Raw genomic sequence first — 24,663 nt, forward strand, 5'->3', positions numbered from 1 at the left:
ACTAGTAACATTTTAGGACTTGAGTTTTCAAAAATGCTGACCAGCCAATACACCATGAAAAGTCCATGGGAGCTGTAGGTGTTCATCGCCTCTTAAAATACACTCTTTACATTTTTGAATTATACCATTTAACTTAAAATTTGGCCAACCCCTCGCCACCTGCTCCCCAAGAAACTAACTGAAGTTATACCGACTTTGATTAACTAATTGATAGCTATTGATGTGGACAGAATGCACATCTACACAGGCTTAATTTTGTGCAGCTTGAAATGTTTGACACATTGCAACTTGGAAATCCAAGCAAATATATATAAATATGCAAAATATTAGGTGCTGATGTTACTTAAAACACTTGTAAAAATAGCTGGTAGACATGTTCAGTACATATTTTTGTTATATGAAGATATTGTGGCTGCTCCAAAACTGTTTTTTCCAAGATACTAAAAGGCACCAGATTTTCTTTCTTCCTTCCTTCCTTTCTTTTGCAGCCTCTTACAATTTTATTACTTTTAATTAATACTTGTATTTAGCTGTGTTTCAGAAGAACATGCGATGAAATTGCTAAAACTTTATCATTTTGATATTCCCTTGATTAAAAACAGTTTAAATAATTTGTTCTCCCTTTTTTCTATACAGAAATAGACATCTGAGACACTAATTTGTTTGCCTTCTTTGAGGCTATTCAAATGTAAAAGAGATGAGTTAGCGGCCTCTGGCAATGGGGGCTATAATAGAGATGCTGATGCTTCCAGGCACTGCAAATAACACTTTTCACTCCAAGTTGCATTGACTTCTTTAAGTAATAGCTGTAGCTAAAAAGCTTTTTAAAGCATATATTAACACAGTTCATGTGTAGATGGGTTTATGTTAGTCCTAGCCAGGATACCATGCCAGTGATTGCCCAGATACTATTCTGCTTTACTTCAAAGACACAAAATTGTTTTATCTAATCGTCTGCCTTAATCACTTTAAACATACTGACAAGCACAGTTGACCAATTAATAGAGCTTATGCTCTTCTTATATCATTTGTTATCCATAATGCTCTTCCTTCTTGTAACTGCCTTTCAATTTTTCATGGAGGCTATACATAATTTTTCACTCAAAAATGGAGGCTATACATAATGAATACAAATAGCAAATTGATTAAATGTAATGTACATTGTAATGCTAGCTAGATTTTTTGCTTGTTATTAATTATAGAGATCTGGCAAATTCTCATGAAAACACTCATGTCGTAGAGCAATTTAGATTTAACAGCTATAGCAGTACAGCTGACCCTATTTTCTGTTGCAAAGCACATGTGAAAAGGAAGGTGAAGGCCAACATTGTCAAAAGTGGCCACAGATTTGCGGGTTCTTGGTTTTTGTGTGCTAATCGGAGACACCATCAGTCTGATTTTCAGAACCTGGTGAGCACCCACTAATGAACTTACTCCTCAGCAGCTCTGAAAATCAGGCTCAACACTGAAAATTTGCCTGTAATTTCCCATATACAGACAAGCCTTAGGTCCTGCTTGAGCCAGGAAATCCAAATGAGTTGGCAGACCTTTTCAGTGAGATGGTGTGGGTGCAAAGGTGTGTCTGCTCATTTGGAATCCACAGCTCTTTGTAGGAAGGGGCCTTTGTAGGTACTAGGAACACTAACTGAGGAGCTGGCTCTGTAAATATGTAGGGATTTTTATTTGACAGACCCAGACCAGTGAGGTACAGGAGTCTGGTAGAGGGCAAATATACTGGTCACTGGATGAGTAGTTTTCTGTTCCCTGAGTTACCAGAGCAGGGGCTGTACTAGAGTAATCAGGAACCTGCTAGAACCAGTTAAGGCAGGCAGGCTAATTAGGACACCTGGAGCCAATTAAGAAGCTGCTAGAATCAATTAAGGCAGGCTAATCAGGGCCGGCTCCAGGCACCAGCCCACCAAGCTTGTGCTTGGGGCGGCACCTGGAGGGGGGCGGCACGGTGCGGCGCTCCGGCTCCGGGGAGAGCGGGGCCACGGCCGGGCTCGCCGCCCTCCCCCCAGCGCTCTGGCTGCCGGGGAGAGCGGAGCCCCGGCGCTCTTGCAACCGGGCTGAGCAGAGCCCCGGCCGGGCACTCCGCCCTCCTCCCAGGGCTCCGGCCGCCCTCCCCGCGGCCGCCGGGGAGAGCGGAGCCCCGGCCGGGGCTCGCCGCCCTCCCCCCGGCGCTCTGGCCGCCGGGGAGAGCGGAGCCCCGGCCGGGCACTCCGCCCTCCTCCCAGGGCTCCGGCCGTCCTCCCCCCGGCTGCCGGGGAGAGCGGAGCCCTGGCCGGGGCTCACCGCCCTCCCCCCGGGGCTCCGGCCGCCCTCCCTCCCCCGCGCCCTCCCCTGCCGCGTGGGGGCGGCTGGAGGCTTTTTTGCCTGGGGCGGCAAAAAAGCCAGAGCCGGCCCTGATCAGCGTACCTGGGTTTTAAAAAAGGCGCTCACTTCAGTTTAGGGTGTGAGTGTGAGGAGCTGGGAGCAAGAGGTGCAAGGAGCTGAGAGGGAGAGGGTGTGCTGCTGGAGGACTGAGGAGCACAAGTGTTATCAGACACCAGGAGGAAGGTCCTGTGGTGAGAATAAGGAAGGTGTTTGGAGGAGGCCATGGGGAAGTAGCCCAGGGAGTTGTAGCTGCCATGCAGCTGTTACAGGAGGCACTATAGACAGCTGCAGTCCACGGGGCCCTGGGCTGGAACCCGGAGTAGAGGGAGGGCCTGGGTTTCCCCCCAAACCTCCCAATTGACCTGGACTGTGGGTTCTTCCAGAGGAGAAGGTCTCTGGGCTGTTCCCCAACCCACATGGTGAATCTCTGAGGCAAGAAAATCTGCCAATAAGCGCAGGACCCACCAAGATAGAGGAGGAACTTTGTCACAGTACATTGAGACACAAGTAACTTACTTCAGATCATGCAGTGAATCAGTGGTAGAGCGTGGATAGCCCCAGCCATTCCTTCCAGCAAACCCTAGCTGGGGTAAATTTTCATAGCTGCATTCACTTTAGTGCCAATTTTCATCAGCTCAGAGTCTGTTCACCCCAGTTCATACACTGGAACACAACTGCCTGATAAATACAAAATAGTTTATTTTCTTTCCAGTCAAATGTTATAGTATAGACAATAAGCATCAGTATTACTAGCCTCAATTTAGAAAGTTAACTGACAATGAAGCCCCATTATTTAATTCCTCATATTTCTGCTTTCAAAAATAAAAAGATTACTATGGGCATTATTTCAAACAAGATTTTGATCAAAAACATTTGAAGAACTAGATGAAAATGTGCTGCTGCTGTTGTTACACATCTCAAGATGAGGAGAACCTTTGAAGTAATTGCTGGCCTGAAATGATGGACTTTAATCTGTATGAACTTGCATATTGAGAAGTCATGAAAAGATGACAGTTAAAACCTGCTTCTTATCAACAATAGAAGTAAGGAACCAAAGGTTAGACTCAGGTAGAAAAATGGTGTTATGCATGTTATTTCTTCCATATTTTCCAAGGAACTATTTATACCAGGTACTGAGGAAATAAAGGAAAATTGACAAAGCAATTATCATTTCTAAGTAATGGTTCTTTTCTGTTTTAATTATCTATTATGTCTGCCCATGGATTCAGATTTCATAACATTTCTTGTTGCGGGAGAAAGGTAACTTTCCATCAGAAAGATGGATAACTCTGAGACCAAGAAGGGAGGACCTTGGCTTCTACAATGTGCTGGTTATGGACTCTTGTTCTGGAGATCCAGACATAGGTGTTAAATAGCCAGCTTAATATGTTAATTAGCGAGGGGCCTTTGAAGGTTCAGAGGTTTGGTCTGGATAAACATGTAAAAACTGGGACGCTTATCCTAATAATCTGTTCCCCCTTCAGTCACCTTTGCTTCCTGTTTCTTAACATTTGCAGGAGGTGGGGGCTTCTATTCTATTCTCTGGCAACCCCTTAGCTCATCAGCTTTCCCTCTTTCCCCACAATCTGAAGAAATAACCTTGGGAACAGCTTTTCAAGCTCTCTCTCTCTCTCTCTCTCTCTCACACCTGTAGCAGTCTTCAAGGGGAAAATGCAGAGCTTTTTGTGCCACTTTAAAAATTTGTATTGACTCCTTTCAGATGATCTTGTGGTCCCTTCTCGCCTTAAACTCTATGACTCTATTCTAAATTGTTTGGGGCAAGGGCTGTCATTTACTATATAGTTGTAGACCACCTATCACAATGGAAACCTGACTAGATTGGTCTCTAGGGACTACCCCAATATAAATGTTTAATAATAACATATGGGCTTAAATGTGTAATTTCAAGGTAATAACAAGTGGGAGTTATAAATGTAAATACAATGGAAGACTAGTCCTCTGTTATCTATGGTAATGTATTTACCTCCTGGGCTGGATGGGCTAAGGCCCAGATAAACAATAAACAAAGGACAATCTCCTTTTTTCAAAACGGAGAGAAAATCTTCAGTGACTTCTGATTATACACAGATTTTCTATAAAATCTCATTTGTTAAAACTTTTACTCATAAACATGTGTTAAGTTTCTTTGAACTGTAATTTTTATGCATGTTTTCATATGTTCAACATACACTGCCTTACCATTAATTCATTGTGTACTCTAAAAAGAATTGGTTAGAGGCATTTTTCCTTACTCCTTGTATTAGATGGGTCAATCTGGTGAAGCAACATATTTAACCTCAACCCAAAACAAAGAAAAGGGTCAGTTGGACACTTGTCATCACTGCAAGAAGTTGATTTAGGTTGTTGTTGTTTTTTCCTATTGGAATCTGGTCTTCCACTTACTGAGTGTCAGTGTGACATGGTATGTAAAATCCATAAGGGTCACCATTACTGTGCTGGAATTCTGACCTCCAGTAAAGTTATTTCAAGTCTAAACAATGATTCCACTGAGGTGGTTTTTGTGTGTGTTAATATGGATAACTCTTGGGGGGGGAGAGAGTTCAGTGGTTTGAGCATTGGCCTGCTAAACCCAGGGTTGTGAGCCCAATCCTTGAGGGGGCCATTTGGGGATTTAGTTAGGAATTGGTCCTACTTTGAGCAGGGGGTTGGACTAGATGACCTCCTGAGGTCCCTTCCAACCCTGATATTCTAACTTACAATGTTACCAGCCCAAGAACAGAAGGGAATACAACAAAACAGATTACCCTGGGGATAGGCAGGCAGGTTCAGAAATGTTAAGAACCCTCAACCCCAGCTCATGTTCCCCAAGATTTCCCCATTCCTAAGACCCAAACATTCAGTTAAGAGCCCTGTACCCATCCCAGAGGGAGATGAATTGAACTAATCATTCCTTAACCTTCCACCTGCTCTTAGCTGCTATGGCAGATTTTCTTGATGGAAGGAAGGCCTAGAAGCCTGGTTCCTTCCTTTGAGGCCTTCACAGAAATTTGGGAGGTCTGTTCTGCCCTCCTGGATTTTCAGTTGGATCCTCCCCTCTTGCTTTCTGAGGTGGGATGATCAGTAGGTTTGTTCCCTCTCCCCAATCCCCTTGAGGCATCTTCTGGAGAAAACCCAACCCCACCTTAGAAAGGGAGATTATATTGTACATTCAGCAGGGGCTGCAAACTACTTGATTGCCTTTGGAATATCACGGAGGGAGATTGACATCATCAGCGTTATCTGGGAAAGGGGTAGCAAGCACTGGATCCTTCCCACTACAAGCGATAGCGTATGGTACTGGAGGAGCATGGGTAGAGTAGCTTGGTTTGGGTGTGTATGGGGCACTTCCACAGTTTTGACTATTTAGCTAAACATGCAGTCCTTTGAACCTTTGGAGGTTCATTGTTACTAGCAAAAACCAGGGCAAAGGAGGAAAATACAATAAAGGGAAAAAGTGCTGCCTCCTTTGGCATGTATTTACTTTCTATGAACAAATATGAGATCCAAAAGTGAAGCAAGTTGAGCAGTATATTGCATCTCTGAGCACATTAGCTTATCAAACTACTGCATACATATCTTTGTTTACATTCAATTTTATAGATGTGGGTGGTGTGTACTCTGTGAAACAAAGGGACCAAAATGTGATGTGTACACCACTCAGAAACTGAAATTCATCCAATGTTTGGTACAGATACATTATAAACTGATCATTGATTAATTTCTGTAATTACATTAACTAGACTCTAATTCTCTATTAAACATTCCCTGAATGACTTTGGACTAGATTCTGAAACCCTTACTCACAGTATGCAGCACCTTACTCCACAAGTTGTTCCATTGACTACTGTGAGATGACTCATTGACATAACACAGGGGATCAGAATCTGACCTTTTTGAATTTCTTTTAAAGATGACTTGAAGAAAAGTATGGATTTGTATCCATCTTTTTTTTCTTTTGTTTGCTTATGTATAAAGAAGATCTGAAAGGTGGGTTTTTAAATTACGTTTGTGGTTTTTTTTTTTTTTTAAGCTTTAGGAATATAAATCTGGGTTTTCCTGATTTTGCTGCATATTCTCTTGTAGGTAAAGAGAGCTGGAATTGGCTTTTTCTCCGTTTTTATAATTGAGAGAGTGAAGTGATTTATTTTAACTTTTTTTTTTCCTCCCACCAGTTTGACATTTAATAAGGGTTAACAAACAAAACAAAACAAGAAAGAAAAGAAAAGGCAAAAAGCCAAGCATTTTAAAACAGGCTGACAAACTATCTTCACTTCTCAACTGCTCATATTTTCACTTTTCTTGGTACAGTACTTGTGAGGTCATAATCCTATTAGTTCTGGTTTTGGTAGTTTTTCAGGGTAAAATAGGGTAAACAAGGTCTGACTCTTAATGTAAGAAATAAGCAGAAATGAATGCACTCACACAAAGATGTTCAGGTCTCCTTTATACATCACAATGAAGCAAAAAGGACAAAAACACAATTCTCCCCCTCCCCCTTGCCTCTCATCTTTACAATATACTTATGATCAGAATAATTCAATTCTATTGTGGTATGTTAAGGCATATTACCTGTCTATCCAGCCATTCATCCAAGTACTTCTGTCGCCCCCCTTCACCATATTATCTGAGTAACAGATTTATTTGGGCATAAGCTTTCGTGAGTAAAAAATCTCACTTCTTCGGATGCATCCGAAGAAGTGAGATTTTTACTCACGAAAGCTTATGCCCAAATAAATCTGTTAGTCTTTAAGGTGCCACCAGACTCCTTGTTGTTTTTGTAGATACAGACTAACACGGCTACCCCCTGATACTTGACACATATTATCTGAGCATCTCCCACATATTAAACAGAAATAATCTTGTGCCCTTTTATCTCTGCCCAGCCTGTAAAAGAAATAACTTAAGTTATAGAGGTTTTGAGGGCAGGCGTTGCTTTGTTTGTTTTTATTGTTGGGTTTGGTGGTTGTTTGCTGCAAAGGAGAGAGATTTGTTCAGTTTTTGAGAAAGTGAGATTTATATCTTTGGAGAACCGTGTCATACTAAAATGAAAACTATTTTTAATACACATCATTTGAAAGGCAGAGTCCCTTTTTAAATGCTTTGGAATTCATGTTGTTGTTTTTTTTTAATGGCCTGGAATTCATGACAGCTGTATGGAAAAGCCATACACCTCTACAATCATAAAAACACATTTTGACACCCCAAGCAAAATGGATGCCACATTATTTTAGTTTATTATTCCTAGTGGAGTACAGATTGGTCTTCCTACTTTGATATTTATTTATACCAAAGAACTACAAGAACATAAATGCCACTCTTGGGATAATCCTAATGCTGGGGATCAGATAGAAAACACATTGCATCTGCATTCATTAGCAATAAAATGAAGGAGTGTTTAGGTATAATCCTCCTAATAAAGGACATAGTTGAAGGTCAAGTGTAGTCTTCAGAATGAACGTGTCAGGGAAAAGCTAAAAGAGTTGTAGTTTTACATAAAAAGGTTTTCTTGAAATAACTAACAAGGGAGAAAATAAAACACAATTCCTTGGTTCTGTTGTTTCTTTCTCTTCAGGGCCACTTACAGGTGTATTCAAAAAGATTCTGTGCTCTTCAAGACTTTGGTGCTCACATGAAAAATTAATTATTGTTTTGTTGCTAGACAAAGCCTTCTTATTTTGCACTCAGTGAAGTAGTGAGATAGATGGCAGGGGATGGTTCTCTGAGGCCAGCACACAGCTTCGCACCAGAACATTTATTGATATGGGAAAATACCCGCTTTTATCTGAAGACTGTTAAATAGGTCGGATATATGCAGGGCAGTACATACTGAATAACAGGGAACAGAATCTTGACAAAGGAAAATGTCAACCAAAATAAATGCCTAGCAGTAGGCTGACCCTGCACCATGCACACAGGCTGCTGCGAGATTTCCACAGAGCCAAGTGTAATGTTAATCTACTTCCAGACAAAAACTAGCAAAAAAAAGTTATCACTTGAGGGGCCAGAGGGTGACTTCAGACTGTCTGTATATAGCAGAAGGACATACAGATCGGATATTACACCTGTGCTCTGAAATCTACACTGACTGCCAGTTCATTTCTGATTGCAAATTTAAGTTGTTGGTTTTCATCTCTAGAAGGCCCTCAGTGATTTGGGAGCTGGCCACCTGAGAGATCGCCGCTCTCCTCCTGTGGTAGCACAAAGAGTGTGTTCAGCTGAGGGGCGCAACTTGATAGCACTCTGGTTTAATCACATAGTGCTTGAAACAAATATTTTCAATGTAAGACCCTTGAATTTGGAACTCTCTCTTGTCTTAGTTGCCTGGGTCTGAAAGCATCAAAATCTGGGTCGTCTTGGAATTCTATAAGGGTCATCTGCTACTCCAGCCTTTCAAGAGAGGGTATAATTCAAATAAGGTAGGATGGTATTTACTAATCCTGACACAGTGAAGAGCGAGGCTAGTCTGTTACTGACTTATTTCTATGATTGATCATGCATACTAACCAAGACCATTTCAGGGGCTCCTACGAAAATCCTCAAATGTACTACTGAAACACAACAAAGTGAGTCAGGTAACAAGCCTATGGCCAAACCTTAGAGTCTGGTTCAGTTCTAAATGCAATGCTTTATTTATTTAACAATATGAAACAGAGCAAGTCAGTCTCAGAGACAAATTGTACTGGAAATGATTCTTTTGAACATCGTTTTCAGGTTACTGGAGTGGAAGAGGAATGATCCCCAAAACACTGGGCCACTATCAACTGTAACCACTATCTATCATGAGGTTTTAAAAATGGCTGCATTCCAAGGTATAACACAACACACACAGATGTATGGAAGATGTATAGTTTGGTCTCAAATGCAAACACAATTCACTGTACTTTGATTTCCTTCTGCATTACTCCCAGGGAAGAACAGTGTTAACTGGGGGCTCTTGCTTTTGGCGGAAGTTAAATATAGTGAAAGTTGAAGTCAATGGGAATTGAACCCCTGCAGCAGAGGGCAGGAATAGGCTTCACATGATTTAATTTGGTACAATGTTTTGGCTTACAAGTTCTCTTCTAAGAGAGGCCCTGAATATAGCTGATTATACCAGGTTTCAAGAGGCCTGAAGCCACATGCATATCAGCTGGTAATAGCTCTTTTGAGAATTTCTCAATCTCTTTTTATATATTTTTGGGTTTGATTTGACTTTAGTTTGTTTGCTCAAGCACTTCTTTTTACAGTTCTTTTGAAGCTCTCCTATCTGAAACTGTGGCTCTGAAATACCTTGACTCTTGTACATTTATCAAAACCGGGGATCGTGAGTGATTGAACTGGCTAACTGCCATTCTTGCAGCAGTTATTTTTTTCCTTGTGGATTCTTAGATTATATGCCTCTAGGAAGAGTGTGTGTGTTTTTTAATATTTTTGTTATGAATGTTGTGATATTGCGGTAATGATTTTTTCATATTTGATAATAAAACTTTGATATGATAGCAGTGGAAGCCTTGAAGTAGCTTTAATAATCTATTGATTTCCGAGGGGGGGGAGGGATGAAGTTCTTAACTCTGCAACCATCAGATTTTTATTTTGTGGGGGTCTCGCCCAATGCCTTTGACCACTGTTGTGTGCTGAATAAGTGTCTGCCTCTTAAAAACAGTATACAAGGAAAAATGTTTAAAGGGTCCTGTCCAGTTAGCATAAAGTGACTTCAAACAGCACCTCCTGGGTCTAATTCTGCACCATTAAAGTCAATATGTGGCTTGCCATTGATTTCCATGCGCGTAGGATCATGCCCTAGTAGGGGACAGCGAGGATGTTTCTAACGCATGGAAGCAATATTCTAATCTATAAAGTAAAATTTGAAATGAACAGTTAGGTTCAGAAATTAGTATAATTTATGTCATCCAGACTGTAATCTCTTTAGGGCAGGGACTGTGTGGGTTTGTTTGTTTGTTTGCAAAGTGTCTTGAACTTTTGGGCACTGTTTTAAAAAACAAAAAAAACCTGAATCAATTTGTGGAAGTCCAGCTGATGATTGACTCTCAAGGGAGGAGGTGGAATCCATTCCACTACCTTCATCATAGCAATATTCCATAAGAGATTCATAACTTCCAGATGGGAAGATTAGTTTTCTAACCTTCTTGTTGTGTAGACTGCATTCAGAGTTTTGGAAGACATGACAGAGGGACAAGATTACAGAAGCTAAATAAGGAAACTATCTGCAGTATTAAATTGATCACTAATAAAATGTTTACATTTACCCAGAACTATCACATAGTAACATCTGTTATTCTGCAGTAGGACCTGATTCACAGGAGTAATTCCATTGATTTAATAGGTATAGTGTCCTTATTTCCTATACATAGACTTGGCAAATATTCCATTTTTAAATGGTGTCCCTGGTGATTTATGTCCTCTCCCTGGGGGATAGGATTGTTCCTGAAGTATATTTCTTCTGCCTTGTCTGGCCTGACTTTGCTCATACCTTTTGATTTGGGATACTAGATTCTAACAGAAAGATAATTATCAGGTATTGTGGTTAAGACATAGGACTGATGTCAAGAGGTCTAGATTATGTTCCTGACTCTGACAATCAATTAAACATGCTAATGACAAGTACTACTTCTCAGCTTTGTGTTCTGAAGCCTCAGGACAAGACACTCTGTAGGAACAATATATTCTTAAAGGACTAGGGCCCCAATTCAGCAAAATACTTGTTTTAGGCACCTGCCTAAGTTCCAGTGAAGTCTTAAGGATGTGCTTAAATGCCCTTCTGAATCAGGGGATGCACTAACCCCTTCCACACATCTGAGAAAATCAAAGAGCACAATCTGGTAACATGCTGAGATCTGGAGAAGTGTTCAATTTATGCTTTTTTTTATTAATCTTTGAAAGGGCAGCAGTGTCTGGCCCTTAGAGCACATTCTTTTTTTAGCTTCTTTCAGTATTTAACTCTATAGATACAAATAGAAATATTTCTAAGGGAGAAGCCTGTTCAGTTGCCCAACCTATTTTAGATCCAGGGCACTCTTGGCACTGCCCACACTTCATTGTGACAGAGGCAGATTGGCTGTCAATAAAAAGGTTCTCTCCTTTTATAGGTTAAGAAAAAAACAACCATAATCCAGCCCAGAAAACGCATCTGGGGAAGCTACTCCTTCTAACCTTGTGAGACTATGTGAAGGGAGTTTAGAAAAAAGCAGCTCATTGTGAGTCAAGTTTGGCATCCTTTTTCTGTATCTCGTACACCAGATCCTGGGACACAACTAAACCAGGGGTTTTGTGCACACGACAAAGGTGGCTTGCAGCTCATCATTGCACTTCCCTGATCCTGGTGCTGCTCTTTGCTCTGAGCTGTTAGAACAGACAAAGCTGGGCTGCTTTAATTTATTCTTCCAGGCTGTGTACGCTAGAAAGAGATGGAAAAAAGCAACCAAAAAACAGATTAGCACAGGCATTCTGGCCATGCCATTTTCTTCCAGCCACAATCCCTTTACCCAAGTATGTTATGCTGGCAACAGCGAGGGCAAACAGGATGGGTTTTCACTTTTGTATAACATTTATAGAGCCAGCTTGTGAAAGCGATGCTTATAGAAATACAATACATTCTGCTGGGCCAGCCCCACCTACAAACTATAGCCACTTGTGGACAATTTGTAGACATTTAAGTGGTTGTTCTATATCTGCATGACTTGACTAAAAGCTTTACAAAGCTCTTCGGTCAATTCACTGGTGACCTTGAAAGGTTCTTCTACATGTGCCAATGATTATGCAGCGTACGCATTACCATACCAGGCACTAAAAACCTGACATTGAAAAACTCACAGGGAGAAATACAAACATTTCATATGCAAAAACAAGGAAGAATATTTTCAACCTATTGATTCTACATTTTGGGCTGCTGAAAATCTAAGTAGACTTCCCTATTGGTTAGGCTTGGCAAAATGGACATTACAATGAGAGACTTTGCAGATTTATTGATTGAACACATGAACATTGAACAAGCTAGAGCAATGAAAAGATTGAGTTGTTGTTTTTTTAAACTGTCATTGTTTATTTGTATTAAAAGGTATCACTTCAGTAGCAGAAGCCAGACCATAGGTTGTACCTATCTCAGGGCTATTCTTGTCATTTGCTATCACATTGTAACCCTTCAGGCATCTGACTTTGTGCCAACCTGCCCTGGAAATATTAACAGTGGGTTATGGAATAAATACAGAACAATGTCTGGACACTGGTGATGGAATGCTAGTCTCCAACAGACTACAGAATATTTAAATTTATCGGTGATTTCTCAGAAAAATCTTTTAGAACGTAGCTGTCTAATAGCAAACTGTCCACCCCCTACCTTACAGCTTGGTCGGTGAGAGTTTGAAATGGCTAATTTTTTTTTTGTTTTTCTTGTAAATGTTTAGACTTTCTCCCTCCTGAAGTGCCAATGTTTCACACCCAAGCATTCAAACATCATGAGTCAGGCCCCTAAAAATCATGAATAGGATTAAAATCATGAGATTTATTTAAAATGTTGGGGATGGATTCTTTTTATTTACTTTTGGATTTTTGAACAGTTAGTGAAATTTTTAAGATTTTCCTCTAACTATGAGGGCTAGAAACTTACTACTTTTTACAATGAAAGGTGAGACTTCATAGTCACATGACTCCAAGAGGGAGGGGCTTTAAGAAAAACACCAGATATCACAACAAAAGACCAAGGGTAGGCAACATTGAGTAAGTTGTAAATGTTGCCACAGGATTTGGTAATAAAATGTACATATAAGAGTGGAGAAACTCCCTGAGACAGCTTCGTAGTATGTTCATCCTGCTTTGTCTGGCTTTGCAATTGTGAGCTGGTGGAGTGATGCAACAGAAACAAACATAAATGCTGTTGAGTATAGCCAGAAATCAAAACAAGTTAATATAGGCCAAAGAACAGAGTACGTGAACCAGGGATAAGAAGTGCCTGATATGTGCTGTCCTTTGCAATATAAAGCCCACTGTAACAGAGAAATTGTCTTTGGGCATGTGGGCTCAGCCCACTGTGTGTTATGGGGCCCTCTAAAACTAGGAATTGTAGTCTCAGGTCATGTGTCTGGGAGAAGCATGTGACCTATAGGAAAACAGTTATAACTTAGGCTTCCTGCCTCTGAGGCACAGAAGAGAGCCAGAGTCAGGGAATGAACTGGGAGGAGGAAGAGCTCTCTATGTAGGTCAGGTAGCTAGCCTAGGAATTGGTGAAGTCTTAGTGTGTGTCTTTCCATTCTAATCCATCAGCCCTCTGCCTGGTTATGGAGCCTGCAGCTGGCTCCACTGAAAATCCTAGGAGAAGGGCTTTAGAGAACCTTGCATCAAGGGATAAGAGACTATTTGAACCAAGCAAAAGGCTGATTGTAGAGCCCAGAAGGGGCTGAGACACCCTTCAAGGGGAGAGAGAAAGGAATATGCTCAAAAGGGCAGATGTGAACCTCCGCTCCTGCCCAATGAGAACTGCTTATACTTGTGTGAGTTTAATAAACCAATGTCCAAGAAGGCCCAGTTATTTGAACTACATGGGATTGTGTGCATTCATAAGGGAACCAAATTGGGGGGGGGTGATAATATGTAGCAGCAGATATAGGAGATGACAGGGTAGGATGATACCCACACAAAGAATAGAAGTATGATTTCAAAATAAAGCCTTTCAGTAATAAACAAAGGGAATCAATGATGAATTTTGTTTCATATCTTGAGAACACATTAAACTAAATGTTTTAGTTCTATGTGGTTATATTTTATATCACAAAGTGTCAGAGGAATAACTTTCCTTTATATAATTAAACTGTAATATGAAATCCATACTAAATCCTTGCATTCAAAGTGAACTGCAGCATCATAGATAACTGCCACCAGCAGTGTGCAAAGTGAAGGTGTGTTAACACAGAACATCACCTGAAGCCGCTGCAATCACCATCTTTATCTCCCACTCACAAATTCAGGACTTCCCTGGAAGCCTCCCAAAGACAAAACTGAATATGTTGGGTATCAATATGTCCTAAAGTCAGCACTGGTGATAAGGAAAGTAGCTACAGCACAGTTCACAAAGAAATGGCAGCGAGAATATAAATGTTTTCAATGGGAGTAGAAAGACTTAAAAAGAAGCTAAGGGAGGTTTTATGGGAATAGACAGATGGGTGGGACAATCCACATGAGGTGAATAATACAGCTGGAAACTCTTGAGGGGGTTCTGCTCATGGAGTTTATTCCACATCATCTCTCTGCTCCAGTGGGAGTAGTTTACTACCAGGTGCAGTAGAAGCCAAGCCTGCAAACCCCATAGATGCATAGGAAAACAGGGGTCAAATGCATGAACTCAGGAATCCCCCATCCTTATTGCAGGGTCCTCTCTTTTCCCACAGAAGGCTGACTCCTTTAAGAACCAGACTGATAGTCGAATCCTCCATGGCTGTACAATACCTGACGAGAGAGAGAGAGAGAGAGTGGAAGACATGGTTGCTTATGGGGAGAAGTTTGCAGGCATTTTCTAGTGAAAATCCATCAGATAAAGGAGGAGAGGGAGGAGTCATGGAGAGTGGTTCCTTCCTCTACAACAGCATCCAAATCTGCAGATCCCCATTTACCTGGAGTTGCTGTAGAAGTGCTCTATGGATTCTAAGTGTGCAGGGGAATAGGGAGCCAAAGAGGAAGCAGCATGAATGGCTGTTCTGCTCTAGTTTGCCTGCTTTTACAGCCCTCTGCTAGTAGACTGGAGGGTGAGCAATGGGCTGAATGTTTTTAGCAAAATAGCTCCAAAGTCACAAACACCACACGAAAAACAAAGTCAACATTTTATGGATATAAACTAGAGATTAACGATTACCTGTGTCTAATGCCTGAGGGCCTGATTCAGCTGCTATTAATGTCAGTGATGAAATTCCCATACTCTAGGTCCTGATCCTGCAATCCAATCCACATAGGCAGACACTTGGATCCTTGTGGAGTCCCTCTGAAGTCCATGGAGCTCCACACAGGCACAAGAATCTGCCTATATGGATCTTATTGCAAGATTGGGGCCTTAATATTTGCACCTCAATATCATAAATAATTGTATCCAGTTGATATAACTTATACAGATAATTTCAAGTTTCAATGCACTCGCTCGTATAAACCTTAAAACAAACCTGACATCAGCACTAGTTTATGCAGCTCTACTTGATTAATAGATTCTAAGGACAGAAGGGAATACGGTAATCATCTAGTCTGACCACCTGCATAACGCAGCTCATACAACTTACCCAAAATAATATAGATGAAAATGAGGTGCATTATAGTGATGTGTCAATAACGTTTGCCTTGCTACTAAGTGTCAGATGGCATTATATTTAGTTTACACACCTATGTAACCTACATTTTTAAAGCTATTAAAAATCTTTAAACAAATGACAATTGTTTTAAAAATTTAGTACCTACTTGGCAAAACAGTCACAAAAATTTCAAAAGCATCTGCTCTAACAACAACAACAACAAAACTGTAGTTTTAGTTCATCTTCTCAATTTATAAGAACTTGACACATGGTATTTCCATCACATTGTGGAGTATAGATTTGATTTTTTTTTGCATGTTGTGCCATATCAACAGCTCCAAAGAGTAATTAGAAGGATCCAGAAGTAGATATTGAAGCATAACATGTTAGTCTATCATTTACAAGGTGTTAGAGCTGTAGATTATGATCCAGTAAGAGACCTAATTTATACTTTGATTTACATGCGATTATCACTAATTAAGTGAAACACATGCAATTTACTCTGATGGACATCATGTAAAAGCAGCAGCGTTATTATCTCTACATTTTGAACTGCACACCAAAGCATGCTGGAAACAAGAAGTTCAGAATAAACAGACATTTCAGAGTGCAAATTACATAGTTATTTAAGAGCAATTTGCATTTCTTTGGTTAGATGCAAATCAGAATGTGCCAGATTTTGCTCTCCTTACTTCGGCAAAATGCCCTCTCATTTAGGGGATGAACCTGCATGATAGGGCCAGATTTTTAAAGGGATTTAGGTGTTGCTTTGTTGAGAAGAGCTGGTCAGCCCACAACCTAGTAGAATTTTCAGCCCTGAGTTAAGTGGCTCCATGCTGTAGAGTGCAGGGGACAGTCAAGCATCTAAGAAAGGGATTTTCAGAAGCTGTCCAGCAGAGTGGAGAAACTGCCTAAGCTAGTGAGGAGTGAATGCCAAGAAGAGAGGTGGGGACACTAGAGGAGCTTAGGTCATTAACCCAGGGCACCTGGCTGATGGGACCAAGACAGGTACCTACCTCTGCTTGTGATCCACAGCTGCAGACCCTCCCCTGGAGTTAGGCACTTAAGCCAGGTCAGTCGCTTAGCTAGTACATACCCTAGCAGAGAAAACTGTCAGTCTCTTGCTCATGCTCAATACCTCTCTCAAGCTCATCCTATGTTTCCCTGTGCCGCTGACTGTCTTGTGGGTGGGTGCTGTGCTGCTCCTACTGGTGGCCTGCCTCTAGCCTACCTGCTGCAGAGTCTGACAGGTAATCAGGTTTTAGGCATGCTCAGAGAGGCGGAGATGAAGCTACAGCAGGGATTGGCACCCTTGGGCACACGGCTCCCCAGGGTAAGAACCCTGGTGGGCTGGGCCAGTTTGTTTACCTGCCCCGTCCGCAGGTTTGGCTGATCGCGGCTCCCACTGGCCATGGTTTGTCGCTCCAGGCCAATGGGGGTGGTGGGAGAGAGAGGTGTTCCCTGCCTAACTTAAAAATCCCATGTCAGAGCTTGGGCTTTGGCTAAGGCTCTGAGCAGCTCCTTAGCAGTACCACTTTGGCATCTCCAACGCAGCCTAACAGTGGAGACTTAGGATGGAGGACATAGGCACCTAGAGAGGGTTAGGCAATGCTTGAGCTGTGCTTTAACAATGTCAGTGGTGCTTACATGGTGGATATAGGTGCTTATATGCCTGAGGTGCCTAAATGCTTTTAACAATTTTGCACTTAGTGCCCTCAACTCCCATTACTTGAAGGCACTTGGCTGCCCGCACCTCTGATTCAGCAAGGTATTTGAAGCTTCAGTAGTTCCATTCAGTACCTTACAGAATTAGGGCCTGAAAGATTGGGCCCTTAACTGGTAATTTTGCCTGAGTAGGAAGTGCAAGACCGGCTCAACTTTGCATCTGATGAATTACAAACTGTCCAGAGAGTGGACATTTTGAGGATGCAGAGCATTGCACTGATTTACATGCTTGATGATCCTGTAATTAAATATTACAAGCTTGATGAGCACTGGATTCCAAACCTCATGGCAAATTTAAATGTAACCACCAAAATGTCTTATTTTAGTTTGTTTGTAAAAGTATTGTATCAGCAGGATTCCAAGTTACTGCAAATGGCTTATTTCTACAATGCTTGGGTGAATCTCAAAACTACTAAAAGCTGCATGTAATTACAGTTATGGGTATGCAAAGCCATAAATAGAGCCCAATCATGATTTTGTAACAATGAATGTGGTTTATGACTAAGATGGCTTTCCTGTTGTGACTAAGAATACTGTGATCACAAACAGGCAGCCCTGAGCCTGCCAGAAAATAAATACCACCTTTTTTTTCAGAAACAGCACTTTGATTCAATTACAGTAATATGTGGATAATTTTCATTTTCCAGGAGTCACGTATAATTCAAAACAGTAAGGTGGGAGGGAGGGGGAAGAAAGAATTGGAGTAGGGAAGAGCTAAATGTGAACACAGTGGTATGTGTTATGTGATTGTGTGTTATTTCTTAGGACATTTAAATACTTTATATATAAAGAATTTCTCTTTGTGATTTGGGGCCACGACTCATGCCACTGTTTATGCAATGTGCCAGCGTAATGAGAGAGGAGCCTCTACGGACTCTGGGATTTGTTTAGAACGTAGCTTTAGCAGGTTACCTGATCTAAAGGAAGTCTCCCCATCAGTAACATTTCAACATATTAATGAACATCAAAAGGTAGTTATTTGTTCATGATAGGCTTTACTATTTTTGACTGACTTGCTTTGGCCTGAGTCAGTCAAATAAAAACAATGCTTGCTTGGAATAATTTATTAAAGTAAAATAACAACAACAGTGAATAGAACTTAGGAATTCATTCATAGAACGCAAAATGATTTTATATAGGTGAATAAGCGAAATGTATCCCCACTTTGAAGTTGGGAAACAAAGGCACAGAGCAGCTCACTGACTTGCCCAAGTTCATTTAACGTGTAAATGGAAGACTTAGAGAGACACAAGACTACATTGCCGCCTAACCTGGACGTCTACAAATTCATCACAATGATTAGGTCATATCTTTGAACATGTGAAAAACATATACAGTATCCAAGACCACTAATTGGCTTGCCTCTTAAGATTTCATCCTTTAATAAAGGTACATATTGAGCCCTAAACAGACTGACAGTATCCATTTAATTGCACAAACGACTGCAACACTTTGTTCTCAAATTGTAAATAAAAGCTAGTATGTATGTATGTATGATGCATTCTGTAATGGGGATGAGTTTGGGCAGCAATGTAGATTTCCATGGAAGAGAAGTGCACTTGTGAACTACTAGAACAATTTTCATAGTCTAGCATTTCAGGTTTGCGAAGGCCATCTCGTAGCAAGAAAGAATATTGTATTATGGGAACAGAAGTAGGATTCTGTAGTGTCATGGAACACTGCTACAATTCTCTGTTGGCAAATATTCCCTGCAATCTGAACAACAAAGAAATCCCCGATCACTTGAATAACAAAGGAACAATCACTCATTCAAAAGCAAGTACAAAAACTATTTATTTAAAACCCCAAAATGTAAATAAATGTAAATAAATGTTTGTATTCCATAAACCTGTGCTGAATGCTGCTAGCAAAGAGTGAGTTATTTGAAACATAGGTGAGATTGCTGAGTGCCTCACAACAGGGCAATATTTCCCTAACCCCCTCTTTTTGACCCTCAAATGATCTTAGCTATAAATACCCAGCCCAAATCTCACAAGTGACACACAATCCGTTATAATTTTTAAAAGAACCTGTTAGCAGTGCGAAGACTTAGCCCATCCCACCCCACAGAACCAGCATCTATTGTATAGAATTTCTTGGGCTGCTGCCATTTTACGTAGCATCCCTGTTATTTCCAGACACATTGAACACGTGTATAATTAGATCATGAGAGGTCATATCAACAGAACCCGAGATTGAGAAGTATAATGCACAGTGTATAGATCAGCGGTTCTCAAACTGTGGGTCAGGACCCCAAAGTGGGTCACGATCCTATTTTAATGGGGTTGCCAGGGCTGGCGTTAGACTTGCTGGGCTCTGGGGCTGAAGCTGAAGCCCAAGCCCCACCACCTAAGGCCGAATCTGAATCCCAAGGGCTTCAGCCCTGGGTGATGGGGCTCAGGTTACAGGCCCCCCAACCCAGGGCTGAAGCCCTTGGGCTTATCCCTGCCTGGGGTGGTGGGGCACAGGCTTTGGCTTGTGCCCCCCCACCAGGGGCGGTGAAGCTCGGGCAGGTTCAAGCTTTGGTCTCCCACCTGGGGTTGTGTGTAATTTTTATTGTCAGAAGGGGGTCGCGGTGCAATGAAGTTTGAGAATCCCTGGTATAGATAATTACAGAGTTTGTTGTTGTTTTGGGTCGGACACTGTATTTAGTAAAGTTTTGTATAAATGACAATATGCAGAAGGTGAGCCCTTTGACCTATGGGTAGAAGCAGAACTGAATATAATTCTAATTCCTTATTATGAATTTGTGGACTACGGAGATAAAGGAAACTAATGACAGAAAGCAATATTCTCTAGTGGTTATAATGGAGAGGAAGTCAGGAAATGTATGATCTGATTCTAGTGCTGCAACTGACTCACTGGGCAAGTCATTGACCTACTCAGTCTCAGCCCTTATCTGAGAAACAGGAATGACAATACCCACCTTTCTATCTTAGAGATCCTCAGATGAACAGTGTTATAGAAGTATTGCATTCCTTGAGTAAGTATTTGAAACAGCATTCTGCCACAACTTGCTGGAGGCAATAACTGCACAATCCAATTTTGAATATATTTATAGGAACATTTAAACAACTGATGTTTGTGAAGGCCCCAGCTTGCCATTTCCCAATCCCCCTTTAGAGCACAGCATTGCAAAACCATAGGTACTGCACATGTAGGGTTCGATTCCCATATACTCAAAGGCCCCTTTACACTGCTCTGGTAGGAGTGTAACTTCTACCCACTTCAAGACCCTTTGACACTGAGTACTGCAAAGATACCTTCATGTGAGAACCAGGCCCTACAATCATAAGAAAATACAGTATCTTCTCAAGTTCACATGCAGCCACAATTTTTAAAACAATTAGCCTTAGTCCTTGGGGCAGTTGCAGACTGCCAGCTTCTCTCAGCTACCCTGTAGCATAGATTTGTCCCCCTATTTTTCTTTTCAATTTTGGGGTATTAACTGTAATATCTGAGAGGTTTATAATATTGTTATAAATATTCTCTCCCCCATGCCCCCAACATGAGGGTTAGTGTTCTTATTGCTACATATAGGTGTTTTCCTACACACAGCAAGCCTTAAGAAACACAAAACTACAAGTTCAGGTTCCAACGGAGGCAACACCAGTTCTTTTTCAAAAAGATCTCGAGATGAGCCTGCAGTAGTTTGACAAATGACACAAAGGGCCCGATTCAGCAGACTACAAGTTAGATTCAAAGCCCGCTGAAGTTAATAGAAAAAAAATGCCATTGACCTTGATGAACTTTGGCTCTGATACTATTTGCAACCAAAACTCAAAATATATGAGTGGGAGTTTTGCCTTGTGCCCATCTGGCTCATTGTAAGATTTGAATTTTGTGTGGAGGAAAAAGAAATGTGTTGCTTGACCCTTAGTTGGATGCAATAATCACCTATTAATGCAATTAAGTTTCATGTTTTAATATAAAGTGATATTTAAACAATATTTCTCTCGGGAGCTTAAAATGTTTTGGTCTCTTTCTGGCACATCAACAAGATTAGGATATTTTACTTGCATTTAGTCTTTCTACCGAGGCATGTTGTACTTGAAAGTGAGGATAAACAACAAACAGAAGATTTCCTTCAAAAAGTATCTTTGTGTTTTAATGTTAAAGTAAGGCACAAAGATTGTTTGTTTCTCAGATGTACAGCGTCTCAATGTTCACATTCCTTAGCAGTCTATTATAATGCTGAGCACTCATACAATTCCATTAGAAAGGCTCTTTAGTTTATAGTAAGAATCTTTACTATTACACTATCACTACAGGGAGCTGGCTTGCAGCTTTAAGACATTGCCAGCATTAGGGATCAGTGCAGAATCACCTCATCCTGGTGGCATCTCTTAGAGGTGTTGTGAGGAAGCACTCTGCATAATGCCAACAGGAGTGCTGGAGGAGTGTTAATGTGAGTGGCCCCTTCTTTCCCCTCTAGAATCGGAGTGTTTTGCCTGAGTAAGGACTGAAGGACCAGGCTCTATTTTAGGGCTGCATATAATTTTAGTATTTTATAAATGTGCTTAACCTTTAGAAGTTTGTCATGTTCAAATCAAGCCCAAACATCATTAGCAGGAGGAGCCTTGGTTTCAAATGTGCGAAATACCATACCCTATGATGTTAAAAGACAAGAAAAATAATCCAAGTTGTGTCATGTTGGTAACAGCTAGTGCGATGCGGATAAAGCTAAACACAAAGTGAATGCCACATGGTCTGGGTTCTTCCAAACTAAGTTTTTGTTCTTATTAATTAGTGTTATTTTAATATACTGTGATGAGAGCAGGATATCACAATATATAAGAATGGAGCACAAGTAAATAGAACAGATTCAAATAGAAGTTTATTTTATGCAATGTCTTAGTGCACAATTTATCTCAAGATGGCTTACAAATATAATGACTTAGCCTAGTCGTTCCCTAGCAGCTTAACTCATCAGGCTTTTAGGACTAGTACACTAGGCTCCCACTATCTCAGGGTATGTCTACATTTTGACTTGGGGGTGCAATTCCCATCTCAAGGGGAGACATGCTAGTTTTCATCAAGTGAGCATGCTAAACACGGTACAGCAGCATGTGGGTATCAGCGATGCCAGGCATGTACTTGGGGCAGCCTGCAGCAGTAGTTACACTCTATTTTAGTGCACTAACTTGATCAGAGCTAGCCTGAACATGCCTCCTTGAGCTGGGAATAGTACCCAGTTTAAAGTGTACACGTACCCTTAGGGCTTGTTCCTCTACCACTAAACGCAATGGGAGTTTTGCCATTGTCTTCAGTGGGTACAGGATCAGGCCCTTAATGTTATCTCTGTTGCTGCTACTGGAGAGGGTGACATTTCCTGAGGCTTCTGTTCACTAGCCAGCGCAGGGACTGTAATGCGACTTGACAGTTTGCATGGCCCCAACATGGTGAGGCATAGTTGCATACTGAGCAATATTAACACTATCTGAATGGATTAAATAACCCACTTCAAATCTATACAATAGATAATGCTGCCATATCACCAGAGGGTGGGGGGGGGGGGAAGAGAAGAGGGTGTCAGTAGTTGCCTATCCTTTTATTTAGAGCTACCTTTTTTTTTCCCTCTAGACAATGCCCAAATCCATTACAGCTGCCCCTTCAAACACGCTCTGCATCACACTCCACATGTCCACTCCCTTCACAGATGCTGATCCTCATGGAAGACTTCCACAAAGTTAGCAGGCAAGAGAAGCATGCCACAGAGTCAGAGCCTTCTCTTCCCAATCCGAGGTCTGCTGCCCTGTGCTCCTCTCTACAGTAGAATCTCAGAGTTACGAACACCTCAGGAATGGAAGTTGTTCATAACTCTGAACAAAACCTTATGGTTGTTCTTTCATAAGTTTACAACTGAACATTGACTTAATACAGCTTTGAAACTTTACTAGGAAGAAAAAAAATGTTGCTTAACAGTCTTAATTTAAATGAAACAAGCACAGAAAGTTTCCTTACCTTGTCAAAACTTTTTTTTTAAACTTTCCCTTTTTTTAGTAGTATATGTTTAAACACAGTACTGTATTTGCCTTTTTTATTTTAATTGTTTTTTGTCTCTGATGCCATTTTAGATTGGGTTTTGGTGAGTAGTGAAGACCTCATAGAAAAATAGATGTAGGGGACAACCTTGGTTCGAGCGACCATGAGCTAATTCAGTTCAAACTAAATGGAAGGATAAACAAAAATAGATCTGTGACTAGGTTGTTTTTTTTCCAAAAGGGCTAACTTTAAAAAATTAAGGAAAGTAGTTAGGGAAGTGGATTGGACTGAAGAACTTGTGGATCTAAAGGTGGAGGAGGCCTGGAATTACTTCAAGTCAAAGTTGCAGAAACTATCAGAAGCCTGCATCCCAAGAAATGGGAAAAAAAATTCATAGGCAGGAGTTGTAGCCCAAGCTGGATGAGCAAGGATCTCCGAGAGGTGATTAAGAAAAAGCAGAAATATCAGCAAGGAAAGCTACCTTATTGAGGTCAGAATATGTACGGATAAAGTGAGAAAGGCCAAAAGCAGTGTAGAGTTGGACCTTGCAAAGGGAATTAAAACCAATAGTAAAAGGTTCTGTAGCCATATAAATAAGAAAACAAAGAAGGAAGAAGTGGGACTGCTAAACACTAAGGATGGAGTGGAGGTTAAGGATAATCTAGGCATGGCCCAATATCTAAACAAATACTTTGCCTCAGTCTTTAATGAGGAGCTTAGGGATAGTGGGAGGATGACAAATGGGAATGAGGATAGGGAGGTAGATATTACCACATCCAAGGTAGAAGCCAAACTCAAACATCTTAAGGGGGGGGCCCAGATAATCTTCATCCAAGAATATTAAAGGAACTGGCACATGAAATTACAAGTCCATTAGCAAGAATGTTTAATGAATCTGTAATCTCAGCAATTCTCCAGTCATACGGTATAACCCCTAACATTTTTCCCTTTCTTAAAAATAGGAACTAAGTGATCTGGGTAACTACAGGCCTGCCAGTTTGACATCTGTAGTATGCAAGGTCTTGGGGAAAAAAAATTTAAGGAGAAAGTAGTTAAGGACATTGAGGTCAATGGTAATTGGAACAAAATACAACGTGGTTTTACAAAAGGTAGAGCATGCCAAACCAACCTGATCTCCTTCCTTGAGAAGGTAACAGATTTTTTTAGATAAAGGAAACACAGTGGATCTAATTTATCTCGATTTCAGTAAGCCTTTTGATATGGTTCCACATGGGGAATTATTAGTTAAATTGGAAAAGATAGGGATCAATATGAAAATTGAAAGGTGGATAAGGAACTGGTTAAAGGGGAAACT

At 41.0% G+C, this 24,663-nt stretch overlaps 2 long non-coding RNA genes across 2 annotated transcripts in view; both read right to left on the reverse strand.

Annotated features, from left to right (window-relative positions):
- LOC135975607 (uncharacterized) overlaps nucleotides 1-3,054 on the reverse strand; it is a 42,881-nt gene extending 39,827 nt beyond the window's left edge. The window contains exon 1 of the long non-coding RNA XR_010592557.1: nucleotides 2,893-3,054. This is a non-coding gene — a long non-coding RNA (uncharacterized LOC135975607). The remainder of the gene's footprint in view (nucleotides 1-2,892) is intronic.
- Nucleotides 3,055-6,884: 3,830 nt separating this feature from the next.
- Nucleotides 6,885-24,663, reverse strand: part of LOC103306003 (uncharacterized) — a 28,028-nt gene continuing 10,249 nt past the window's right edge. Inside the window, exon 3 of the long non-coding RNA XR_006174949.2 lies at nucleotides 6,885-14,811. This is a non-coding gene — a long non-coding RNA (uncharacterized LOC103306003). The remainder of the gene's footprint in view (nucleotides 14,812-24,663) is intronic.

This window comes from Chrysemys picta, chromosome 14 (genome assembly GCF_011386835.1).
Source record: "Chrysemys picta bellii isolate R12L10 chromosome 14, ASM1138683v2, whole genome shotgun sequence".
NCBI lineage: Eukaryota > Metazoa > Chordata > Testudines > Emydidae > Chrysemys > Chrysemys picta.